Raw genomic sequence first — 23,728 nt, 5'->3', positions numbered from 1 at the left:
CCTCTCCCTATACACCCAAGCATTCTGCTAGCATTTCCTGCTGCTCTATGACATTGTCTGCCTACCTTTAAAGGGAACCTGTCACCAGGATTTTGTGATTAGAGATGGGGACATGGGCTGATAGATGGCCGCTAGCACATCTGCAATACCCAGTCCCCACAGCTCTCTGCGCTTTTATGGTGTTAAAAAACAGTTTTGATCAATATGCAAATGAACCTGATATGTGCATGGGTGTCCGCAGAAATTTTTCCAGGGGGGGGGGGGCATAATTTTATTGACATCCATGCTCTGCTTGTTTCTGAGAATGTAATGAAGGGGAGGGGCATATTCATTATCACAAAGTATAATAACGCATGAGTTGTGCAGTGGCGGATCCAGAGCCTGGTCTCGGGAGGGGCACTTCCAGATTATTTTCTGTCCGCCGCCACAAAACAATGGTGCTTATAGAACAGACTACACAGTGTAGAGGTATACTGTATATTGTGTGGCACAGTGTATGCTATATGTGTATAACAAACATATTTCACATGAAAACTTACAGTTACTTGGCTTGGCCCTTGGAGATCTCGGACACCACTTCAACACTTGGCTTGGGGTTCGGTGGAGCTGATGTTGTGTTTTATCCTAATGAGAAAGATTTCATAATAAGGATTTGGAGAAGGGGCAGAGGAATAGCAGAGCAGGGAGAGGCTAGTGCTGCTACTAGGGGGTCATACCATGGGGGAGTAATAAAGCCCACCATAATGCCCCCCAGTAGAAATAATTCTCCTTATAATGTGACAGTGCAAAAAATACCCTCTTGTAATGCCCCCAGCTAATGTCCCCATAATGTGCCAGTATAAAATACCCCTATATAGTGCCCCCAGTAAATGCCTCCATAGTGCTCCTCTCCCCTTTCCTCCTAGTGCCCCCCATAAATGTACCAGTATAAAATACCCCAGTAGATGCCCTCAGTGTCCCCCATAATTTGCAAGTATAAAATACCCCTTCTTAGTGCCCCTCGTAGATGACCCCATAGTACTCCTCTCCCCCTTCCTCATAGTACCCACCATGTGTCCCAGTATAAAATTCTACTGTACAGAGCCCCCATATAAAACACCCCTTCTTTGTGGCCTCAGTAGATCCCCCAATCATGTGCCAGTAATGACAGCCCCCCCCATCATGTGCCAGTAATGACAGCCCCCCCATCATGTGCCAGTAATGACAGCCCCCAATCATGTGCCAGTAATGACAGCCCCCAATCATGTGCCAGTAATGACAGCCCCCAATCATGTGCCAGTAGCCAGAGCCCCCCATTATGTTCCAGTAGCCACCAGTATTGTACACAAAAAAAATGAACACTTATACTTACCTCCTTGGCAGCGATGCGATGCAGGCCTCTTCCGGCCTGTGTCCCGCGCTGTACGGCTCAGGCGGCCTCTGATAGGCTGCAGGCACTAAGCCGGCAGCCTATCAGAGGAAGGGAAAGTGACAAGGGACACGCCTCTCCCTCCCCTGCCTCAGCACAGTCATCTCTGTATCGCTGTCCTGAGGACGGCGATACAGATGACTATGCAGATAAACACTTCCATTGTGGAAGCGTTCATCTCCCTGTGCCCCGCCCCCCCACTTCTAAACAGCTCGGGGGGGGGGCAATAGCGCTGTTGCCCCCCCCCCCCCTGGATCCGCCAATACTGCTGGCCCCAGGGGGGGCACTTGCCCCCCCTTGCGGACGCCCATGGATATGTGTCCTGTATCCGGAGAGGAGTCCAGCGGAAAGGAGCCCAGCACCGCCCCGTGTCCTCCTCCTTGCTGGCTGACGTCACAGAGTGGAGCACCAAAATCTCGCGATGCGCGAGCTAGCGCATGCGTAGTTCGTTCCCTGTGCTGATGCCAGCACAGGTAATGAACATGATGCAGACACTGCGCATGCGCTAGCTCGCGCATCGCGAGATTTCGGCGCTCCAGCTCTGTGACGTCAGCCAGCAAGGAGGAGATTCGGAGGACGCGGGGCGGTGCTGGGCTCCTTTCCGCTGGACTCATCTCCGGATACAGGACACATCATGTTCATTTGCATATTGATCAAAACGGTTTTTTAACACAATAAAAGTGCAGAGAGCTGTGGGGACTGGGTATTGCAGATGTGCTAGCGGTCATCTATCAGCCCATGTCCCCAGCTCTATACACAAAATCCTGGTGAAGGGTTCCCTTTAAGTCTTCTGAAATAATGACCCCTAAATCCCTTTCCTCAGATAGTGGGTTAGGACTGTATCACTGATTTTATATTCTGCTCTTGGGTTTTTACGTCCCAGGTGCATTATCTTGCACTTATCAACATTACATTTTTGTTGCCAGATGTTTGACCATTCCTCTAGTTTTCCTAAGTCCTTTGCCATTTGGTGTATCCCTCCAGGAACATCAACCCTGTTACAAATCTTTGTGTCATCAGCAAAAAGTCCCACCTTACCATCGAGGCCTTCTGCAATTTCGCTGATAAAGATATTAAACAATATGGGTCCCAGAACAGATCCCTGAGGTACCCCACTGGTAACAAGACCATGGTCTGAATATACTCCATTGACTACAACCCTCTGTTGACTGTCCCACTGCCTAATCCATTTAACAATATGGGAGTCCACGCACAAAGACTGCAATTTATTGATAAGCCTTCTATGTGGGACAGATAAGCGATGTCTACTGCACCTCCGCCATCTATTATTTTAGTCACCCAATAAATAAAAAAAAATCAATACGATTACCCCAAAAGAGGGGGGAAATGGCAGTGCGTCTTATAAAACGCTGGTTGACTTTTTTTTTTTCCTGACACGGATATATCGCCGGCCGCTATGCTGCCCAGCGTGGTAGTCGATACATCAGTTACAGTGCGAGGACGGAGGAGGGGCTGGAGGCAACTCACAGCGGGGCCCGGTGCAGTCACTGTATTACACTGGGCCCCGCGCACAGAAATCTCTTTGTATGTAAAGTCTTTCTTTAATCCTGAATCAGTCGCTCTTCTATTGATAAACTAGCCTAATCGCCTGCATCAGTACTCACTATGAATGCAGCTTGCGGTCCGGCCAGCGTGTGACTGACGTCAGTCACACTCCTCCCACTTCATTAATGAAGCAGGAGCAGGATGAAGTCATGCGCCGGCCGGACCGCACGCTACATTCATAGTGAGTACTGATGCAGGCGATTAGGCTAGTTTATCAATAGGAGAGCGATTGATTCAGGATTAATGAAAGATTTTACATATAAAGAGACTTCTGTAATGACTGCACCGGGCCCTGCTGTAAGTTGCCTCCAGCCCCTCCTATACAAAAAATAAAGTAATGTAATGCTGTGAAACCTAGGGCCATGAGGGGGAGTAGCATAAGATGGTATGTGTGTCATCCACACATATAGCATCTTATGCTGGCCCCCCTCATGGCCCTATGTGTCATAGCACACATCCCCCATAACAGTGCGTCATCCACAGAGCCCCCATAACAGTGCGTCATCCACAGACCATTAGTTCAAAATCCACCAAAAGCACACTTTTTTTTTCTTATTTTCCTCCTCAAAAACCTAGGTGCGTCTTATAAAGCGAAAAATACGGTAGTTTGACATGATCTCCCTGAAGTAAACCCATGCTGTTTTTCATCTTTCAATCCATGGGATTTTAGATGTTCCACAATCCTCTCCTCAAGTATGATTTCCATTAATTTCCCCACTATTGATGTCAGGCTTAGGCCTCATGCACACGACCGTGTCGTTTTTTTGCTGTCTGCAAACCGCGGATCCACAAAAAATGGAAACCGCCTGTGTGCCTTCTGCAATTTGCGGAACGGGCGGCCCATTGTAGACATGCCTATTCTTGTCCGCAAAACGGACAAGAATAGAACATGCTATATTTTTTTTTGCAGGGCCTCGGAACGGAGCGACGGATGCAGACAGCACACGGAGTGCTGACCGCATCTTTTGCGGCCCCATTGAAGTGAATGGGTCCACATCCGAGCCGCAAAAACTGCGGCTCTGATGCGGACCATAACTATGGTCGTGTGCATGAGGCCTTGCTGGCCTATAATTGCCCGATTCCTACCTACTACCTTTCTTGTGAATGGGCACAACATTTGCCAATTTCAAATCTTTTGGGACGACTCCCGTTACCAGTGATTGGTTAAATAAATCTATTAATGGTTTTGCTAGTTCAGCGCTGAGCTCTTTAATAGCTTTGGGTGTATCCCATCAGGCCCCAGAGACTTATTTGTATTAATTTTAGACAGCTGACTTAGAACCTCTTCCTCTGTAAAGACACATGCATCAAAAGATTCATTAGTCTTCCTTTCTAAGGCCTCTTTCACGCTTGCGTTGTCCGGATCAGTCGTGTACTCCATTTGCCGGAAGTGCCCGCCGGATCCGTAACACCGCAAGTGAACTGAAAGCATTTGAAGACTGATCCGTCGTCAAAATGCGTTCAGTGTTACTATGGCAGCCAGGACGCTATTAAAGTCCTGGTTGCCATAGTAGTAGTGAGAAGCACTATACTTACCGTCCGTGCGGCTCCCGGGGCGCTCCAGAATGACGTGATCCATGCGATCACGTCATCCATGCGCGTGGGGCACCCTGACGTCACTCTGAAGCGCCCCGGGAGCCGCACGGACGGTAAGTATACTGCGCCCCCGCTCCCCACTACACTTTACCATGGCAAACAGTACTTTAGCGTCCTGGCAGCCATGGTAACCATTCAGAAAAAGCTAAACATCGGATCCGGTAATGCGCCTAAACGACATTTAGCTTAAGGCCGGATCCGGATTAATGCCTTTCAATGGGCATTAATTCCGGATCCGGCCTTGCGGCAAGTGTTCAGGATTTTTGGCCGGAGCAAAAAGCGCAGCATGCGGCGGTATTTTCTCTGGCCAAAAAACATTCCGGTCCTGAACTGAAGACATCCTCAACGGATTTCTCTCCATTCAGAATGCATTGGGATAATCCTGATCAGGATTTTTCCGGCATAGAGCCCCGACAACGGAACTCTATGCCGGAAAAGAACAACGCAAGTGTGAAAGGGGCCTAACTGAGGTCCTTTTCCTTCATAAAAACTGAACAGAAGTATTCATTGAGGCAGTCAGCTAGCTCTTTATCTTCTTCCATATACCTTCCTTTTGTTTTTAATTTGTTAATTCCTTGTTTTAATTTCCTTTTTTCATTTATGTATCTGAAGAATGTCTTATCACCTTATTCACCTACAAGCATAAGTAGCTGGTTTTTGGAAGGCAGATTTTTCTGGACTGGTTTTTAGACATGTCCCATATGTCTACATTTTCTTGATTGCTTCAGTTTTACATAAAGGCATTTATAAAAAAAAAAAAAAAAAAAAACAAACACACGTTTCTGTCTCCATTTGCTGAAAGCCATTTATTTTTTATTTTTTGCTGATAGTCTTGTTCAGGGGCTTTTTTTTTTTTTTTTTGAAGAATTGAAATTTTTATTGGTCAAATTTTTGGGTGATTTTTTTTTGATCATTCAATATTACATTTTGATGGGCAAGGTGACCAACTAATTGGTTGTTTTGGCACCGTTTTTATTTTTATTATTTTACGGCATTCACCTTAAGGGGTAGATCATGTGATTTTTATAGAGAAGGTTGTTACAGACGCAGTGATACCCAATATGTCTCCTTTTAACCCCTTAAGGACTTAGGGTGTACCGGTACGCCCTGTTTCCCCGAGTCCTTAAGGACTCAGGGCATATCGGTACGTCCTAACTTTAAACCGCGATTGCGGCGCGGGTTAATCGCAACAGGATGTCCGCTGAAATCATTCAGCGGGCATCCTGTCAACGCCGGGTCCCGTGCACCGCAGGTCAATTCAGACCTGCGGTTTGCGGCTTTTACCTTATCCTGCGGGCGGCGGTGCCATCGGGTCCCCATGCGGCTGTAGGGGGGACCAGATGGCATGGAAGGCATCGCTCTGCCTTATGGTGAAGAGCCTGTGAGATCCAGCCCCCTGGATCTCACAGGCCAGAAGCTGTATGAGTAATACACACAGTATTACTCATACAGCCAATGCATTCCACTACAGAACTATTGGAATGCATTGTAAAAGGGATTAGACCCCCAAAAGTTGAAGTCCCAAAGTGGGACAAAAGATAAAGTTGAAAAAAAAAGTTGAAAAAAAGAAAGTTTTCCCCCCCAAAAAATTAAAAGTTTCAAGTAAAAACAAAAACGTCATTTTCCCCCAAAGTAAAAAAAAGGTGGTATACATATTAGGTATCGCAGCGTCCGTATCGACCGGCTCTATAAAAATATCACATAACTTAACCCCTCAGATAAACACCGTAAAAAATAAAAACTGTGCTAAATAAACCATTTTTTATCACCTTACATCACAAAAAGTGTAATAGCAAGCGATCAAAAAGTCATATGCACCCCAAAATAGTGCCAGACAGTCATCTCATCCCGCAAAAAATGAGACCCTACCTAAGATAATCGCCCAAAAACTGAAAAAACTATGGCTCTCAGAATATGGAAACACTAAGGCCTCATGCACACGACCGTTTTTTTTTGCGGTCCGCAAAAACGGGTCCCGTAGTTCCGTGTCCGTTTTTTCATCCATGGGTCTAACTTGATCTTTGGAGGATCCACGGACATGGGGACGGAACCATTTGACGTTGACACAATATGGTGAAATTGCAAACGGATCCGTCCCCCATTGACTTTCAATGTAAAGTCAGGAGTCCCTATTATACCATTGGATCTGAGTTTTCTCCAATCCGATGGTATATTTTAACTTTAAGCGTCCCCATCACCATGGGAACGCCTCTATGTTAGAATATACCATCGGATTTGAGTTAGATCGTGAAACTCAGATCAGACAGTATATTCGAACACAGAGGCGTTCCCATAGTGATGGGGACGCTTCAAGTTAGAATATACTGAGAACTGTGTAATAACTGCCCCCTGCTGCCTGGCAGCACCTGATCTCTTACAGGGGGCTGTGATCCGCCCAATTAACCCCTCAGGTGCCACACCTGAGGGGTTAATTGTGCGTATCATAGCCCCCTGTAAGAGATCAGGTGTTGCCAGGCAGCAGGGGCCAGACCCCCCCCCCTTCCCCAGTATTATATTCATTGGTGGCCAGTGCGGCCTCCCCTCTCTTCCCCCCCCAGCCCCTAATTAAAATCACCCCCCCCCCCCCATCAATGATGGCGGAAGGTGATTTTAATTGGGGGGGGGGGGGGGGGGGGGGGGGAGGCCGCACTGGCCACCAATGATGGGAGAAGGTGATTTTAATTAGGGGGGCCACCAATGAATATAATACTGGGAAGGGAGGGGGGGGCCGCACTGGCCACCAATGAATGTAATACAGGCGAGGGAGGGGGGTCTGCCCCCTCCTGCCTGGCAGCACCTGATCTCTTACAGGGGGCTATGATACGCACACTTAACCCCTCAGGTGCGGCACCTGAGGAGTTAATTGTGCGGATCACAGCCCCCTGTAAGAGATCGGGTGCTGCCAGGCAGCAGTCATGTACACAGTTTGTAGGATATTCTAACTTGAAGCGTCCCCATCACTATGGGAACGCCTCTGTGTTAGAATATACTGTCGGATCTGAGTTTTCACGAACTGAAAACTCAGCTCTGAAAAAGCTTTTTATGCAGACGGATCTGCGGATCCGTCTGTGTGAAAGTAGCCTACGGCCACGGATCACGGACGTGGATGTCAATCTTGTGTGCATCCGTGTTTTTTCACGGACCCATTGACTTGAATGGGCCCGTGAACCGTTGTCAGTCAAAAAAATAGGACAGGTCATATTTTTTTGACGGACAGGAAACACGGATCACTGACGCGGATGAACAACGGTGCATTTTCCGAGTTTTCAACGGACCCATTGAAAGTCAATGGGTCCGCAGAAAATCACGGAAAACGGAACAACGGACACCGATGCACACAGTCGTGTGCATGAGGCCTAAAACATGATTTTTTTTTGTTTCAAAAATGATATCATTGTGTAAAACTTACATAAAAATAAAAAAAGTATACATATTAGGTATCGCAGCGTCCGTAATAACTTGCTCTATAAAAATATCACATGACCTAACCTGTCAGATGAATGTTGTAAATAGCAAAAAATAAAACCGGTGCCAAAAACAGCTATTTCTTGTAACCTTGCCTCACAAAAAGTGTAATATAGAGCAACCAAAAATCATATGTACCTTAAACTAGTACCAACAAAACTGCCACCCTATCCCGTAGTTTCTAAAATGGGGTCACTTTTTTCGGAGTTTCTACTCTAGGGGTGCATCAGGGGGGCTTCAAATGGACATGGTGTCAAAAAAAAACAGTCCAGCAAAACCTGCCTTCCAAAAACCGTATGGCATTCCTTTCCTTCTGCGCCCTGCCGTGTGCCCGTACAGCTGTTTACGACCACATATGGGGTGTTTCTGTAAACTACAGAATCAGAGCCATAAATATTGAGTTTGGTTTGGCTGTTAACCCTTGCTTTGTAACTGGAAAAAAAAATTAAATGGAAAATCTGCCAAAAAATTGTATCTCTATTTTCCATTAATTCTTGTGGAAAACCTAAAGGGTTAACGACGTTTGTAAAATCAGTTTTGAATACCTTGAGGGGTGTAGTTTCTAGAATGGGATCATTTTTGGGTGGTTTATATTATGTAAGCCTCGCAAAGTGACTTCAGACCTGAACTGGTCCCTAAAAATTGGGTTTTTGAAAATTTCGTAAAAATTTTAAGATTTGCTTCTAAACTTCTAAGCCTTGTAACATCCCCAAAAAATAAAATATCATTCCCAAAATGATCCAAAACATGAAGTAGACATATGGGGAATGTAAAGTAATAATTTTTGGAGGTATTACTATGTATCATAAAAGTAGAGAAATTGAAACTTGGAAATTTGGTATTTTTTTTATAAATAAAAATGAGGTTTTTTTACTTCATTTTACCAGTGTCATGAAGTACAATATGTGACAAAAAAACAAATCTCAGAATGGCCTGGATAAGTCAAAGCGTTTTAAAGTTATCAGCACATAAAGTGACACTGGTCAGATTTGCAAAAAATGGCCAAGTCCTTAAGGTGAAAAATAGGGCTGAGTCCTTAAGGGGTTAAATTATTTTTTTTTTTTTTACACAAACATTTTTGAAACAATGTTTGTCTATTTTCTGAAAGCCATTATTTTTATTTTTTTGGCCGATTGTCTTATGTAGGGGCTCATTTTTTGAAGGATGAGGTGACGGTTTGATTAGTACAATTTTGGCCAGAAGGGAGCAATCATGATGGATTCTGGCTTTGTCTTCCCTGACCTTCTTGAGAACCCTCGGTATCAGCTGAAGTGGAGGGAAGGCATATAATAGACCCTGACCCAAAGCATCTATCGCCTCTGGTCAATCCTTGGGAGATAGGGAGTAGAATCTTTTTACCTTCCTGTTCTCCCTGGTGGCAAAAAGATCTACTTGAGGCATCCCCCATAACTTGACAATCTTGCAGAAAACAGAAGGGTTCAGAGACCATTCCCTCTGATCCAGAGATCGACGGCTTAGAAAATCGGCCTTACAATTGTCCACACCTCTGATATGAAGGGCCGAGACGGACAAAGCTACCCCCTCCACTAGGGAAAAAATCTGAACCGCCAGGGACACGGACCGGGTACCACCCTGATGATTCAGATATGCTACGACCGAGGCATTGTTGGATAAAATTCTCACGTGTCGACCCCTGATCAGAGGGAGTAACTCCTGAAGGGCCAGAAAAACTGCCATAAGCTCTTTTAGATTTGAAGAACTGTCCAACATCCGGCAGTCCCACAATCATTGAAGCAAGGTCTCTCCCACATGAGCCCCCCAACCTACTGGGCTGGCGTCCGTGGTAACTATAAGGGGATCTTCGATCCTCCATGGGGCTCCCTGCCCCAGGTTCTCTAGTGACAGCCACCACTTCAGTGTCTGACAAATCTGGGATGATATCACTATACTGCTTTCCAGGTCCTCCATTTTTCCTGACCAGTTCCCCAAGATTTCCTCTTGGAGAGCTCTGTAATGGATCTAAGCCCATTGAACTGCAGGTATACAGGCGGTCAGAGTTCCTAGTACTGACATCCCCTTCCTCATGTACACACACGGATTGTTTATCAGGGTGTGAACCACTGACCTTATTTTCAGAATTTTTTCTGAGGTTAGGAAGGATCTCAGACACTGAATCCAGTAACATTCCCAGGAACTGTTGTTTCTTTTCTGGAATCAGTCTTGATTTTTCTCTGTTCAGGATCCAACCCAGGGTTGTCATGATTTCTACCACCTGTTGGACCTGAAATAAGCATCTCTGGTAAGACAGTGCGACAATCAGAAAGTCGTCCAAGTATGGGACAAACAGGATCTCTCTTTCCCTGATATGGGCTGCCATCTCTGAGACTAACTTCGTAAAAATCCTTGGCGCCATCGAGATTCCCCCCTGGAATCTTAAGCCCACTCTGAGATACTTCTGGTGCCCTGGAAACATCAGAAGGTGATAGTAGGCATCTTTGATGTCTAACACTGCCATAAAACAGTCCTTGTAAAGAAGCTGAATTACCATCTTTATAGTCTCCATTTTGAAGCGTTGGTATAACAGGTACTCGTTTAGAGACTTCAAGTTTATGATAGTCCTGTATTCTCCACTTGGTTTTCTTAGGGTACTTTCACACAAGCATTTTTCTTTTCCGGCGCCGAGTTCCGTCCTAGGGGCTCAAATCCGGAAAAGAACTGATCAGTTTTATCCCCATGCATTCTGAATGGAGAATAATCCGTTCAGGATGCATCAGGATGTCTTCAGTTCAGTCTTTTTGACTGATTAGGCTTTTCAGAAAACCGTAGCATGTTGTATTTTTACCTCCGGCCAAAAATCCTGAACACTTTGACTGAACGCCGGATCCGGTCTTTTTCCCATTGACTTGCATGAACGCCGGATCCGGCGCCGTGTGTTCAGTCAAACCGGATCCGGCTTTTGCATGTTAAACCCGAAAAATTTGAAAAAAATGTTAAAGTCCATAAATGGCGGATCCGTTTTTTCCAATGCATTTTTTCATTGTGATCAAAATCCTTATCAGGATTCAAATGTAATCCGTTTTCACACGTTTTTCCGGATCCGGCGGGCAGTTCCGGTGTCGGAATTGAATGCCGGATTTAAACAACGCTAGTGTGAAAGTAGCCTTACTAAAAACAGTAGAATAATATCCTGTGCCCCTTTCCTCTTCCGGACACTGAATGAGTGCGCCTTTTTGAATGAGTTTTGAGACCTCCTTTTCTAAGGCAGTCGGAGTTGAATAATCTACTCGCGTAATTTTGAATTGTTGCGGAGGGAACTTTTTGAACTCTAGCTTGAATCCTTCTTCTAATGAACGCAGAATCCACGCGCTGTTGGATATTTTGGACCAGACTGGGAGAAAAGATTGTGACCTTCCTCCCACCCTGGAGTCATTGGGAGCGGTCTTTCTTAAGGGGGGTCCCTGGATTGATTTTTGAACAGCAGCCCTTTGGACCTGGAGAATTTCCATCTATCACTTCTATTTGCTGGACTCCTATTCCTATCCCTATTTCCTCTGCCTCTCTGGGAAAAACGGTTCTGCTTACGAAAGGACGACTGAAAAGAAGACGGGAACCCCCTGCCTTCTCTAATATGTCGTCCAAGGAAGACCCAAATAAATATTTCCCCTCACAAGGGATACCACATATGCAATTTTTTTTAGGCCACATCCCCTGACCAATTCTTGAGCCAAATAGCCCTACGAGCAGAATTAGCCATGGATGAAGCCCTAGCGGACAACCTAACTGCATCCGCAGTGGCGTCTGCCAAAAAAAAAAAATCGGCTGCTTTCCAATAGCCTCGACTGATTCTAATAATTTATCTCTAGGAGTCTTATCCCGGATCTGCGTCTCCAGCTGTTTAATATTTGTGCCCTAGCCGTACAGGTGGAAGCTATATTAGGCTTAAGGCCCCTTTCACACGGGTGAGTATTCCCTTATAACATGGTTATAAGGGAAAATAATAGCATTCTGAATACAGAATGCATAGTAAAATAGCGCTGGAGGGGTTAAAAAATAAATTTAACTCACCTTAATCCACTTGATCGCGCAGCCGGCATCTCTTCTGTCTTCTTTCTTTGCTTTGTGCAGGAAAAGGACCTGTGGTGGCGTCACTCGGGTCATCACATGGTCCGTCATATGATCTTTTACCATGGTGCTGGATCATGTGATGACCGGAGTGACGTCACCACAGGTCCTGTTCCTGCACAAAGCAAAGAAAGAAGACAGAAGAGATGCCGGCTGCGCAATCAAGTGGATTAAGGCGAGTTTAATTATTATTTTTTTAACCCCTCCAGCGCTATTTTACTATGCTTTCTGTATTCAGAATGCCATTATTTTCCCTTATAACCATGTTCTTATCATTTTCTTCATACATTTGACCATACTAGGGGATTCTTCCGCTATAGTACTCTCAATGCACCCTTTACATAGGGGCTTAGTGTATGAAGCATCTAGTTTAGCCTTACAGATACCACATTCCTTATGACGTATCTTAGCGGTAGTTTTTCTGGGTTTCTCAATTACACCCTGGAAATTTAAACAAACAAAAAAATCACGATCTCTAGAGAAAAAAGCTAAATGTAGATCACTTACATTTCTTCAGGCCCATACCCATTCCTACCATAGATGCAGGGGTGACTGGGTCCTTAGGGTTCTCTCCAGAACTCTCCAAGCTTGAAATATCCCTATAGTCCTGGATCTGGAAGACCCCAGCAAAGATCACAGGGGAGACTGACTGGATACGGGCTTTATCCTTAGAGACTGCACACGAACACCAGGCAGAAGCTGTGTGCTGCTCTGGACGCTCTGCGCTCCTTCCTTTTCAAACTTGCCGCCTCTCCCCTAAGCACCGCACCTTCCTGCGTCCTGGATCTTCACTTCCTTGTTGTTTCTTCTGTCCTGCGCTCTCTGCCCGCGCCGCAAATGTCCTCAGGAGGGCCTCCTATTCAGGTACAGAGCGGGGAGGGTAGAGAGGGCTTCCGCACCCGGTATTTCAGCCGTCCGTCTCCCTCCACGGTGTGTGGAGCGGGGTCACCCGGCGCACACCTTCTCCAGCCAGCCTGCAGTGTCAAAAGGGAGAAACTACTCCCCACCGAAAATAACAAACACCTGTAGGTTGTCCTCCTAGGACAGGAAACCACTGAGGAGGGGCGTCTGAAGATTTATACCTGTGGGTTTCCTGTCCTGGGAGGTGGACCCCTCTCTCCTGGTGCTGTCATAGGACGAAGGGATAAAAGATGTTCCGTATGGCATCTGTTTTTTTTTTTGGATCCATTGTAATAATGCCTATCCTTGTCTGCCAACTAGAAAAAAAACAAAAAACAGGACATGCACTTTTTTTTGCGGGGCAACGGAGTGGACATACTGATGCAGACAGCACACGGTGTGCTGTCCGCATTTTTTGCAGACCCATTTAAATTTCCGGACACGGAAACAAAATACGTTCGTGTGCATGTAGCCCAAGCCTGATCAAGCTCCTGCCTCCAGCAGGACCCTGTCTGGCTTAGATACCATGGCAAGCCGGATGCCTATGTAAGGCGTCCGGTTGCTGCTACGGTGGCGCAACAGCCCGATCAGGGTAGGAGCTCCCCCGAATAACCCTTCAAGTCATCGGGACGCTGCCACACTATGCTTTTCCCTCCTGCAGAGTCTACCAAAAAAAAATATTAAATCAAAAAGGAGCTTCCCCCCCTTTGTTTTTTTTAAACAATGGAAACCTATGGTGATGGAGGTCAACGTATAGCATTTATCTGATGCATCAGTTTAACTTGCAAGTTATGTGTATACAATAAATGTTGAACCAAAAGGCCACATGCACACAACATACATCAGGGTACTTTCACACTTGCGTTTTTCTTTTCCGGCATAGAGTTCCGTCACAGGGGCTCTATACCGGAAAATAACTGATCAGGCATATCCCCATGCATTCTGAATGGAGAGTAATCCGTTCAGTTTGCATCAGGATGTCTTCAATTCAGTCGTTTTGACTGATCAGGCAAAAGAGAAAACCGCAGCATGCTACGGTTTTCTCTCCGGAGAAAAAAAACGGAAGACTTGCCTGAATGCCGGATCCGGCATTTTTTCCCATAGGAATGTATTAGCGCTGGATCAGTCCTTCCGGCCTGCGCAGACCGGTAAAAATGTGAAAAAAAAATGTACAAGACGGATCCGTCTGTCCGCATGACAAGCGGAGAGACGGATCCGTCCTTGCAATGCATTTGTGAGACGGATCCGCATCCGTCGCACAAATGCTTTCAGTCAGCGGCAGATCCGGCAGGCAGTTCCGACGACGGAACTGCCCGCCGGATCACACTGCCGCAAGTGTGAAAGTAGCCTTATGCGCAAGTTTTCCCTGGGGGGAAAGGGGTTTAGCAAATAAAAAAATAAAAATAAACACAAACAAGTACTCAGTTCTTCATTGATGCCACTGACCTGTTAACCATTTAGCTCCCTCCCCAGTGTGGTTGTACTGCCAGACTCTGAACAGCAGCGCTGCCTCCCAATGGGATATTATTATTTTTTTTACCTCTCACTAGGAAACATATATTTTTTTAAAGTCATTGGTATAATTTGTATATCAATGCATTACAGCCTATCACTGTAATGGTTCATTCAGATGACCGTAAGGCTCCGTGCCCATATTGCGGCCCTTGGACTTCCGGGTACGTGCCTCTGCATCGCAAAAGATAGAACATGTCCTATCTTTTGCTGTATCTTGCGGATAACTGACCCATTCAAGTCAATAGGTCTGCATCCGCAAATGGGGTGCACACAGCTGATGTCTGTGCACTGCAGGCAGCAATCTGCATCCCGCAGCACGGCAGGGAGCGCTCGCGTTTGTCTGAATGAACCTTAAGGCTGGGTTCAGACCTGAGCGTCTTTGATATGCGCGTTTAACGCGCGTTTTTGACGAGCGTTTTTTGCAATAGTAAACGCGCGTTTGACGCGCGTTTGTGTGATTGACTGCAATGTCCTATGGCCACAAACGCTCGTCAAAACGCCCCAAAGAAGCTCAAGTACTTGTTTGAGCGTAGGGCGTTTTACAGCGCGTTTTTCAGCGCTGTAAAACGCTCAAGTGAGAACCAGGGCCATAGGGAAGCATTGGTTTTCATGTGTTGAGCGTTTTACAGCGCGTTTGAACGCGCTGTAAAACGCTCAAGTGTGAACCCAGCCTAAGAGCCTAATAGACTGCCTATCACTGTGTCTTCAGCGTAGTTTAATATACATACAGTCATGGCAGGCCTCGGAGACTTTGTTAGGCCTCTGGCAGCCATGGCAATGCATCGGTGGCCCTCAATTGTCTTCACAGGGGACTGATAGTGATAGGGAAGTCTCTGTGTAACTGCCTAGATCAGTGAAGGCAAACCTTTTATAGACCAAGTGCCCAAACTGTACCCCAAAACCCACATATTTATTCCCAAGTGCCAACACAGCAATTTAACCTGAATACTACAGTCCACCACTATAGTATATCTTCCATGTACTCTATCATTTAGCTATATTAGCCTACCTGCATTCAGTGGCCTGCTTGTGCCTTTCATAACGCGCCTTGTGCTGATAAATGGCAGGAAAAGTCTAAGGCATATTGGTACAGCATAGGCTACTTTCACACTGGCATTTCTGGGTCCGCTTGTGAGATCCATTTCAGAGCTCTCACAAGCGGCCCAAAACAAATCAATTCAGCCCCAATGTATTCGGAATGGATAAGGACATCCATATCGCGGTACAGACGCATTGCCTTCAATAGGTCCGTCATCCACAAGAAGCAGTGAGAACTAGGACATGTTCTATCTTTTGCAGCTCAGAGGCATGGACCCCATGGAAGGGCTTCCCCTCCGCACTGCAAAATATAGGACAAGTCCTATCTTCCGGATCTCAGACAACAGGTCCGCACTGTGATGAAGAGTGCACACGGCCGATGCCTATGTTTTGCGGGTTTTAAAATTTTACATGACACAAGTCAATCAGAAATGCTGTGAACTTCCTTGACAAATGTGCCATGATGATGGACTCCATTAAAAAGGGCAGTTTTGTATAACATTTTCTGTAAACATGGCCGTGTGGTGCTGCTCAGCAGATTGGGCCAATATGCACCACATGCAGATGTGTTGGGTCCAAAATTGAGAACCTCCTCCCTTCATACAATACCCTTCTGGGTGCAGCTGCCATAGCACAATATGTGCATGCACAAGAGCAGCACTATGTAAGGGCTTGTTCACACCACCGTTGGTGTCCCATGCTGTGAGTGGCAAATTGCGGTCTACAATGCACAGGCACCTTCCGTGGGGATCGCAGACCCATTCCGCGATCCCTCCGTTCCGCAAAAAGAGAGAACATGTTCTATCTTTTTGTGGTGTGGAGGCACGGTTCGGAACCCCAGAAAGCACTCTGTAGTGCTTCCGTAGTGTTCGGCGGAATGACAACAGAACGGCGCCCGTGTATTGCAGATCCGCAATATGGGAATGGGACACCAACGGTCGTGTGAACGAGCCCCTAACTGTGAAGGTGGGAGGATGACAAGGCTCTCCAGGGCAGGCACAGAACTGGACACATCACTGAACCTGAGGAGTGCTTCCTGGAGAAGGGCTTTTCCAGCTTTCCCTGGAGAACTTTTGGAAAGCTGCCAGAATCAGGCTGACAGTCAGCCAGGCACATGACCTCTGCTGGAAGGAGCCAGAAATCGCGCTCAGCCCTCAAGTTTTGGAGGCTCTGGAAATGAAACCGCAACCATCTGAATTGTACATAGCTCTCACACAGTTTGGCAAATCACCAGCCTTTACCCATACCTACCCAGTTACCGTCTCTGCCTGCCTCAGAACGGACCACTACAAAGTCAGCTTTGTCTGCGCTTCTTAAACATGGTGACTGTACCTGAAGCGTGCGATTCCTGGAATTTATAGAATCTTCGCCAAACTTCTATCCCGTTTGGAAATGGTTTTATAACCACAAGCAGCTTACAGGAAAACCTTTCCACACAAAGCCTCGTTGCGAAATCTCACGGGTCTTTCTCCATATTATAATCAGCATGATGCAATCATTTGAGTGACAGGTCGACTAACCAATCAGAGACCGACGTCTATGTCATCTAGTTTCAGCATGTACAGCTGTTTACACGCGCTGCTAGATCGCCACTAGCACGTCGGCAAATACATTTTCCATACCTCTGAACGCTTTTATTTAGTCCGAAAAAGATTTTACATATATGCAAATGGAGCTATAGAAAGGAGCCCAAGGGGCTGTTAACAAGGAGGGACGGGAAGAAGCAGTCACATGATTTCATGACGTCATTCCCTCAAAGAAGCCAATACATTCTAAGCTTTACCACCACCATCTTGCTGTGCGCCAGCTTCGGACCCACGTGACCTGTCACTTGATATTGTGACGTCAGCAGGTCCATACCGCGCATAGAGTTTAGACGCTATCTGGTGTCCGTTTAGGAAGTGAGTGTGACAGCTCTCAAGGTGAGTGGCCAAGATTAGCTTTTTACATTGATTTGCCCGTGTATATAAAATGGGCACAGAGTCATTTGTGGCTAGAAGACGAATGGTTAAACAAACGCATCTGTCAGAAGGGTAGAAAAGAAAACCAAAAGTGAAGGCCACTGATTCCCACGTGCCATGTCCCTTTCTCTGCTACTTTCACACCAGCGTTTCTATTTTGCGGTATTGAGATCCGTCATAGGGTCTCAATACCGGAAAAAAAAGCTTCCGTTTTGTCCCCATTGTCAATGGGGACAACGGAATGCACCAGAATGCTTTCCGTTCTCATCCCGGAGAGCAAACCACAGCATGCTGCCATTTGCTTTCCGTCCTGGGATGTGGAGCAAAACGGATCCGACACGACCCCCAATGCATGTCAATGAGGACTGATCTGTTTTCTCTGACACAATAGAAAATGGATCCGTTCTCCATTGACTTTCAATGGAGTTCATGCCGGATCCGGCTTGGGTATGTTTAGAGCTCTTTCACACTTAAAGAGGACCTTTCACCGATTCTTACCCTATGAACTAACTATACAGACATGTGGAGCGGCACCCGGGGATCTCACTGCACTTACTATTATCCCCGGGCGCCGTTCCATTCTCCTGATATGCCCTCCGGTATCTCCGCTCACTAAGTTATAGTAGGCGGAGATACCAGTCCCTAAGTTATGGTAGGCGGAGTCTGCCCTAGCGCTGGCCAATCGCAGCGCAGAGCTCACAGCCTGGGAGGTTATTTTCTCCCAAGCTGTGAGCTCTGCAATGCGATTGGCCAGCGCTAGGGCAGACTCCGCCTACCATAACTTAGGGAACGGAGATACCGGAGGACATAGCAGGAGAACGGAGCGGCGCCCGGGGATAATAGTAAGTGCAGAGAGATCCCCGGGCGCCGCTCCACATGTATGTATACTTAGTTCATAGGGTAAGAATCGGTGAAAGGTCCTCTTTAAGCTTTTCTTTTCCGGCATAGAGTTCCGTCGTCGGGGCTCTATGCCGGAAGAATCCTGATCAGGATTATCCCAATGCATTCTGAATGGAGAGAAATCCGTTCAGGATGTCTTCAGTTCAGGACCGGAACGTTTTTTGGCCGGAAAAAATACCGCAGCATGCTGCGCTTTTTGCTCCGGTCAAAAATCCTGAACACTCTCCGCATCGACGGATCCGGAATAATAGCCCATTGAAATGTATTAGTCCGGATCCGTCCTAACATCTTCAGTTGTTACGACGCAACGACGGATCCGGAAGTTGCGTCTGCGCCAGGAAGTAGGAAGAGCTTGGCTGGCGCAAAAACTTCCACTAGACAGCCCGCGCGTGAGAAGACAGGGCTTTTTCCGGATCCGGCGTGTAATTCCGGAAAATGGAGTACACGACGGATCCGGACAACGCAAGTGTGAAAGAGCCCTAAAAGATAATATAACCGGATCCGTTCATAACAGATACAGATGGTTGTATTATCAGTAATGGAAGCGTTTTTGCTGAACCCTGCCGGATCCAGCAAAAACGCTAGTGTGAAAGTAGCCTTAGGTTGTGTGTGAACGTATATATACATAGTTATCAATGCGACTCCTTTAGGGTACTTTCACGCGTTTTTCTTTTCCGGCATACAGTTCTGTCCTAGGGGCTCTATACCGGAAAAGAACTGATCAGGCATATCCCCATGCATTCTGAATGGAGAGAAATCTGTTCAGGATGCATCAGGATGTGTTCAGTTGTTTTAGACTGATCAGGCAAAAGAGAAAACCGCAGCATGCTACGGTTTTATCTCCAGCGAAAAAAACGGAAGACTTAGGGCTCTTTCACACTTGCGGCAGGACGGATCCGACATGCTGTTCACCATGTCGGATCCGTCCTGCAGCTATTTCGCCGTGCCGCCGGACCGCCGCTCCGTCCCCATTGACTATAATGGGGACGTGTGCGGAGCTCCGGCGCAGCATGGCGGTGCACGGCGAAGGCCGCCGGACTAAAAAGTCGGACATGCAGGACTTTTTAGTCCGGCGGCTTTCGCCGTGCTGCACCGGAGCTCCGCCCCCATTATAGTCAATGGGGACGGAGCGGCGGTCCGGCGGCACGGTGAAATAGCGGCAGGACGGATCCGACATGGTGAACAGAATGTCGGATCCGTCCTGCCGCAAGTGTGAAAGAGCCCTTACCGGATCCGGCATTTTTTCCCATAGGAATGTATTAGTGCCGGATCCGTCCTTCCGGTCTGCGCATGCGCAGACTGAAAGAAAGGTGAAAAAAAAAAAAATGCCGGATCCGTTTTTGCCGGATGACACCGGAGAGACGGATCCGGCATTTCAATGCATTTTTTCGACTGATCAGGCATTTTTAACCATCTAGTTAATCCGTGGATCCGCAAAACACATACGGACGTCTGAATGGAGCCTTACAGGGGGGTGATCAGTGACAGGGGGGGTGATCAGGGAGTCTATATGGGGTGATCGGGGGTTAATAAGAGACAGGGGGGGGGGGGGTGTAGTGTAGTGTAGTGTAGTGGTGTTTGGTGCTACTTACAGAGCTACCTGTGTCCTCTGGTGGTCGATCCAAGCAAAAGGGACCACCAGAGGACCAGGTAGCAGGTATATTAGACGCCGTTATCAAAACAGCATCTAATATACCTTTTTTAAGGGGTTAAAAAAAAAAAAAAAATCGGATCTACAGCCTGCCAGCGAATGGTCGCCGCTGGCAGGCTACAGATCCACTCGATTACCTGCAGTTCGCGTTCACAGGAAATCTTGCGTCTCGCGAGATGACGCGCCGGCGCGTCCACTCGGAATAACAGGGCCGCCGCAAAGACGCAATCCTGCGTACGGCGGTCCTGTAGTGGTTAAGACTGATCAGGATCCTGATCAGTTTTACTAATGCCATCAGTTGGCATACGTTTTGCCTGATCCGGCAGGCAGTTCCGGCGACGGAACTGCTTGCCGGATCTCTCTGCCGCAAGTGTGAAAGTACCCTTATAAAGCTTGTAGGGCACTTATTTATTTTTTTGGAGAATTTTAGAGCATGCCGTTCTGTTCAGTTAAGTTTTGTCCCCATTGACAATGAATGGGGACAAAATGGAAGCATTTTTTTCTGGTATTGAGACCCTATGATGGATCCTTAGTACCGGAAAATATTAATGGAAGTGTGAAAGTATCCTAAGCAGTCAAATGCGACAATCTACATCCATGCCTACAGGGAATAGGGACAAAAAAAAGTTAAATATAAGTTAACCCCTTAGTGACCAGTCTGTTTGGGCCTTACTAGCTGTAGCGGAGGGGTAGCACCATCCACAAGGTCTCCGCTGTTAGACAGTAAAAGCAGGCAATGATCCAAATAGGCCGGTACAGCATACGATCCTTCCCTCCCAAGAACTGTAACGGAACGCCTAGCACCCCGACCGGGTACCTCCGTCGATAGGTGCTCCGAGTGCTTCCAGAGGACTCCAAGCACTCCACTTGACCCCGTCAGCACTGCAGACCCCACGAACCGCCGAAGCTTGGTGGAGGTCTCGCCGTCTCCTACCCACCCTGGACCTATGACAAGGCTCCAGTGGGTGAACCTCTCCTAAATCCAGAGACAGGAACCAGGAGCAAGCTCTTACAAGAGCTAGGAGAGTATACAGCGTATAGCAATCCCCACACACATGGAGACGAGGCTCTATGTTGAGTGTAAAACAGGAACTGACTTTATTTTAACACACAAGCATTTTATACACATCTTCCGACAAAGTTACCACCCCAGGGTTTTGTAAAAACGGCCAATAACCAGGTACCATACACTCAGACACTCCCACACAAAATCCTCCCCTCTGTCCATGATAGAATTACCTCACACTGGGTTGATGCAATCACAGACAGACAAATACACAATATCCTCTGTCCTGGAGACAACCGAGAAGTAATTCAATTATCTCTCAGGACAAAAGGACATCGCCAATACACACAGAGAGACAACAGGACAGGAATCCCCACCCAAACACACAATGTCACACCCTCCCAGCAAACACAGACATTAACATATCCCAGATAGCTCAAGTCTGAGGACATATCATTAGGTGAATGCCGCTCAGAATACACAAATACAATACAATTAGCTATCTGGGTCCCCTCACATAACAACATACAATTGCATGAATGCTGGCGGTTTTCATGCAGCCAGCATAGGAACGTTACAGCCCACCTGAACCATATTACACAAAACATATATATGCTTGGTTCTTTAAAGTGGCATACACATATGCAATAACATCGTACATACAGGAATGACAATATACAGTGGCTGGGTTTGCCACACTAGCCAAGCATTTTTTTTTCCTTTTTCCATCGTCTCCTTCCAAAGGCTATAACTTTTTTATTTTTCTGTCGATATAGCTGTAAGAGGGCTTGTTTTTTGCTAGACAAGTTGTAGTTTGGGGTGCACATAACTTTATGATTAGCTTCTATTAATTCTTTCTGGTAGTGAGATGGGAAAAACAGCAATACTGGCACTTAGTTTTTACGTTATTAATTTTACAGCTTTCATTTTTTTAGTATAAATAGCATTTCTTTATTCTCTGGGTCAGTACGATTACAGCGATACCAAATACATTTTTTTTTTTTTTATGTTTTACTTTTGTGCAGTAAAACTTTTTTTTTTTTAAAAAAGGAAGAAAATCTTTTTGCATTGCTGCTTCCCCAGACCCATAACCTTTTTTTTTTTTTCTTTCTATGGAGTTGTGCGTGGGCTTCATTTTTGAGTTAGATTGTGAAAACTCAGATCCGACAGTATATTCTAACACAGAGGTGTTCCCATAGTGATGGGGACGCTTCAAGTTAGAATATACTAAAAACTGTGTACATAACAGCCCCCTGCTGCCTGGCAGCACCTGATCTCTTACAGGGGGCTGTGATCAGCACAATTAACCCCTCAGGTGCCGCACCCGAGGGGTTAATTGTGCGTATCTGTCACGGCTGAGGATGGGAGAAATCCTCAGCCGTGCGATGCCAGAAGATGTAAGGCGGCTCGGCCAGGACGACAGGATTAGGGAGCAGGTCACCTCCTAAACGCATCCCTAACCTGACCCTGACTCCTAGCTACATGAGCCGACCTTGATGGTGGGAGGGCTCATGCACCGGAACCTTGAAGTCCCTGCTAGCCCTCAAGATGGCCCTAACCTAGGAGCAGGGTAAGACGGCCTGTTCCTTCTGGACATGGAGGAACAGGGGTCTCACTGGCCAAGCTGCAAGGAATGGGGAAACACATACAACATACAGATATGACAGGCGAACTAAACAAGTTCCAAACGTACCTGTCACAGCCACGCTGACTGGAACCCATGCATGCACTACTCATGTCCACGGAACACAAAGGGACATAGCACACAGGTAACCAGGACATCCATAGTTGCACTAAATAGGAAACAAAGGGAAACATCAACTCAACATCATGCAAACATAACTTATACTTCACAGGGTGGCCCCCACTGGCAGGTGATATACACAGGAGGCTGCTCCAGCTACACATGGCTGAGACATGCCAAACACTGAGGCTTTATAGGCCAAGAGGCCACACCCAACAGTCAGACACACCCCGTGACTCACACACACTGAAAGGGAGTTAACCCTTCCAGCACCAGGGAAGGGAAACATAAAAAGGGAAGTGTCCAAACTACAAACACACTGTGGCTGTTGCCGCAGGCAACGACATGGGTGGCAAGCGTGTCCTGGGAGTCCGCCCGAAGGCCGGGACACTGCCACCACATGTACACATACTAAACGTTGCCACGGACAGCCACAGTGAGGGGAAAGGTAACATAAAACAGTGCACACCATACATACACACACACACACACACACCTAACATAAAGGAAGTCAGGTGAGACCGCATGCCAAAGCAGCAAGCTGCCTAGCGCCGCTCAGGCTGCTCTGCTGACAAATACCGAACACAACTAGTTGCCCGCGGCAACCACAAGTGAGGCCACAAACAGCGACCCTCACCTGTGGTTGAACACACAAACTAAACCGCAGGCAACCGCATGCGGTAAAGAGTCACGGCAATATGCATGGCCGTGACAGTATCATAGCCCCCTGTAAGAGATCAGGTGCTGCCAGGCAGCAGGGGCCAGACCCCCCTCCCTCCCCAGTTTTAAATTCATTGGTGGCCAGTGCGGCCCCCCCTCCCTCCCTCCCCAGTATTAAATTCATTGGTGGCCAGTGCGGCCCCCCTCCCTCCCCAGTATTAAATTCATTGGTGGC

General features: G+C 46.9%; 2 protein-coding genes across 4 annotated transcripts in view; one reads left to right on the top strand and one right to left on the bottom strand.

Annotated features, from left to right (window-relative positions):
• Positions 1–17,256, bottom strand: part of CEBPG (CCAAT enhancer binding protein gamma) — a 71,359-nt gene extending 54,103 nt beyond the window's left edge. Inside the window, exons 1-2 of one of the 3 annotated variants that reach the window (XM_040406755.1) lie at positions 16,904–17,256; positions 10,122–10,277 (exon numbers count right to left, since the gene is read on the bottom strand). The gene's annotated coding sequence lies outside the window, so the exon portion shown is untranslated. Of the gene's footprint in view, positions 1–10,121; positions 10,278–16,822 lie in introns of all 3 variants that reach the window. The other 2 variants (XM_040406754.1, XM_040406753.1) reach the window with 2 other exon arrangements.
• A 103-nt stretch (positions 17,257–17,359) lies between these two features.
• Positions 17,360–23,728, top strand: part of TXN2 (thioredoxin 2) — a 170,004-nt gene continuing 163,635 nt past the window's right edge. The window contains exon 1 of the mRNA XM_040406751.1: positions 17,360–17,493. The gene's annotated coding sequence lies outside the window, so the exon portion shown is untranslated. The remainder of the gene's footprint in view (positions 17,494–23,728) is intronic.

The sequence above is a fragment of the Bufo bufo genome, chromosome 9, assembly GCF_905171765.1.
Source record: "Bufo bufo chromosome 9, aBufBuf1.1, whole genome shotgun sequence".
Lineage (NCBI taxonomy): Eukaryota > Metazoa > Chordata > Amphibia > Anura > Bufonidae > Bufo > Bufo bufo.
Note: the sequence above shows the minus strand (reverse complement) of the source record. Positions and strands in the feature narration are given on the sequence as shown.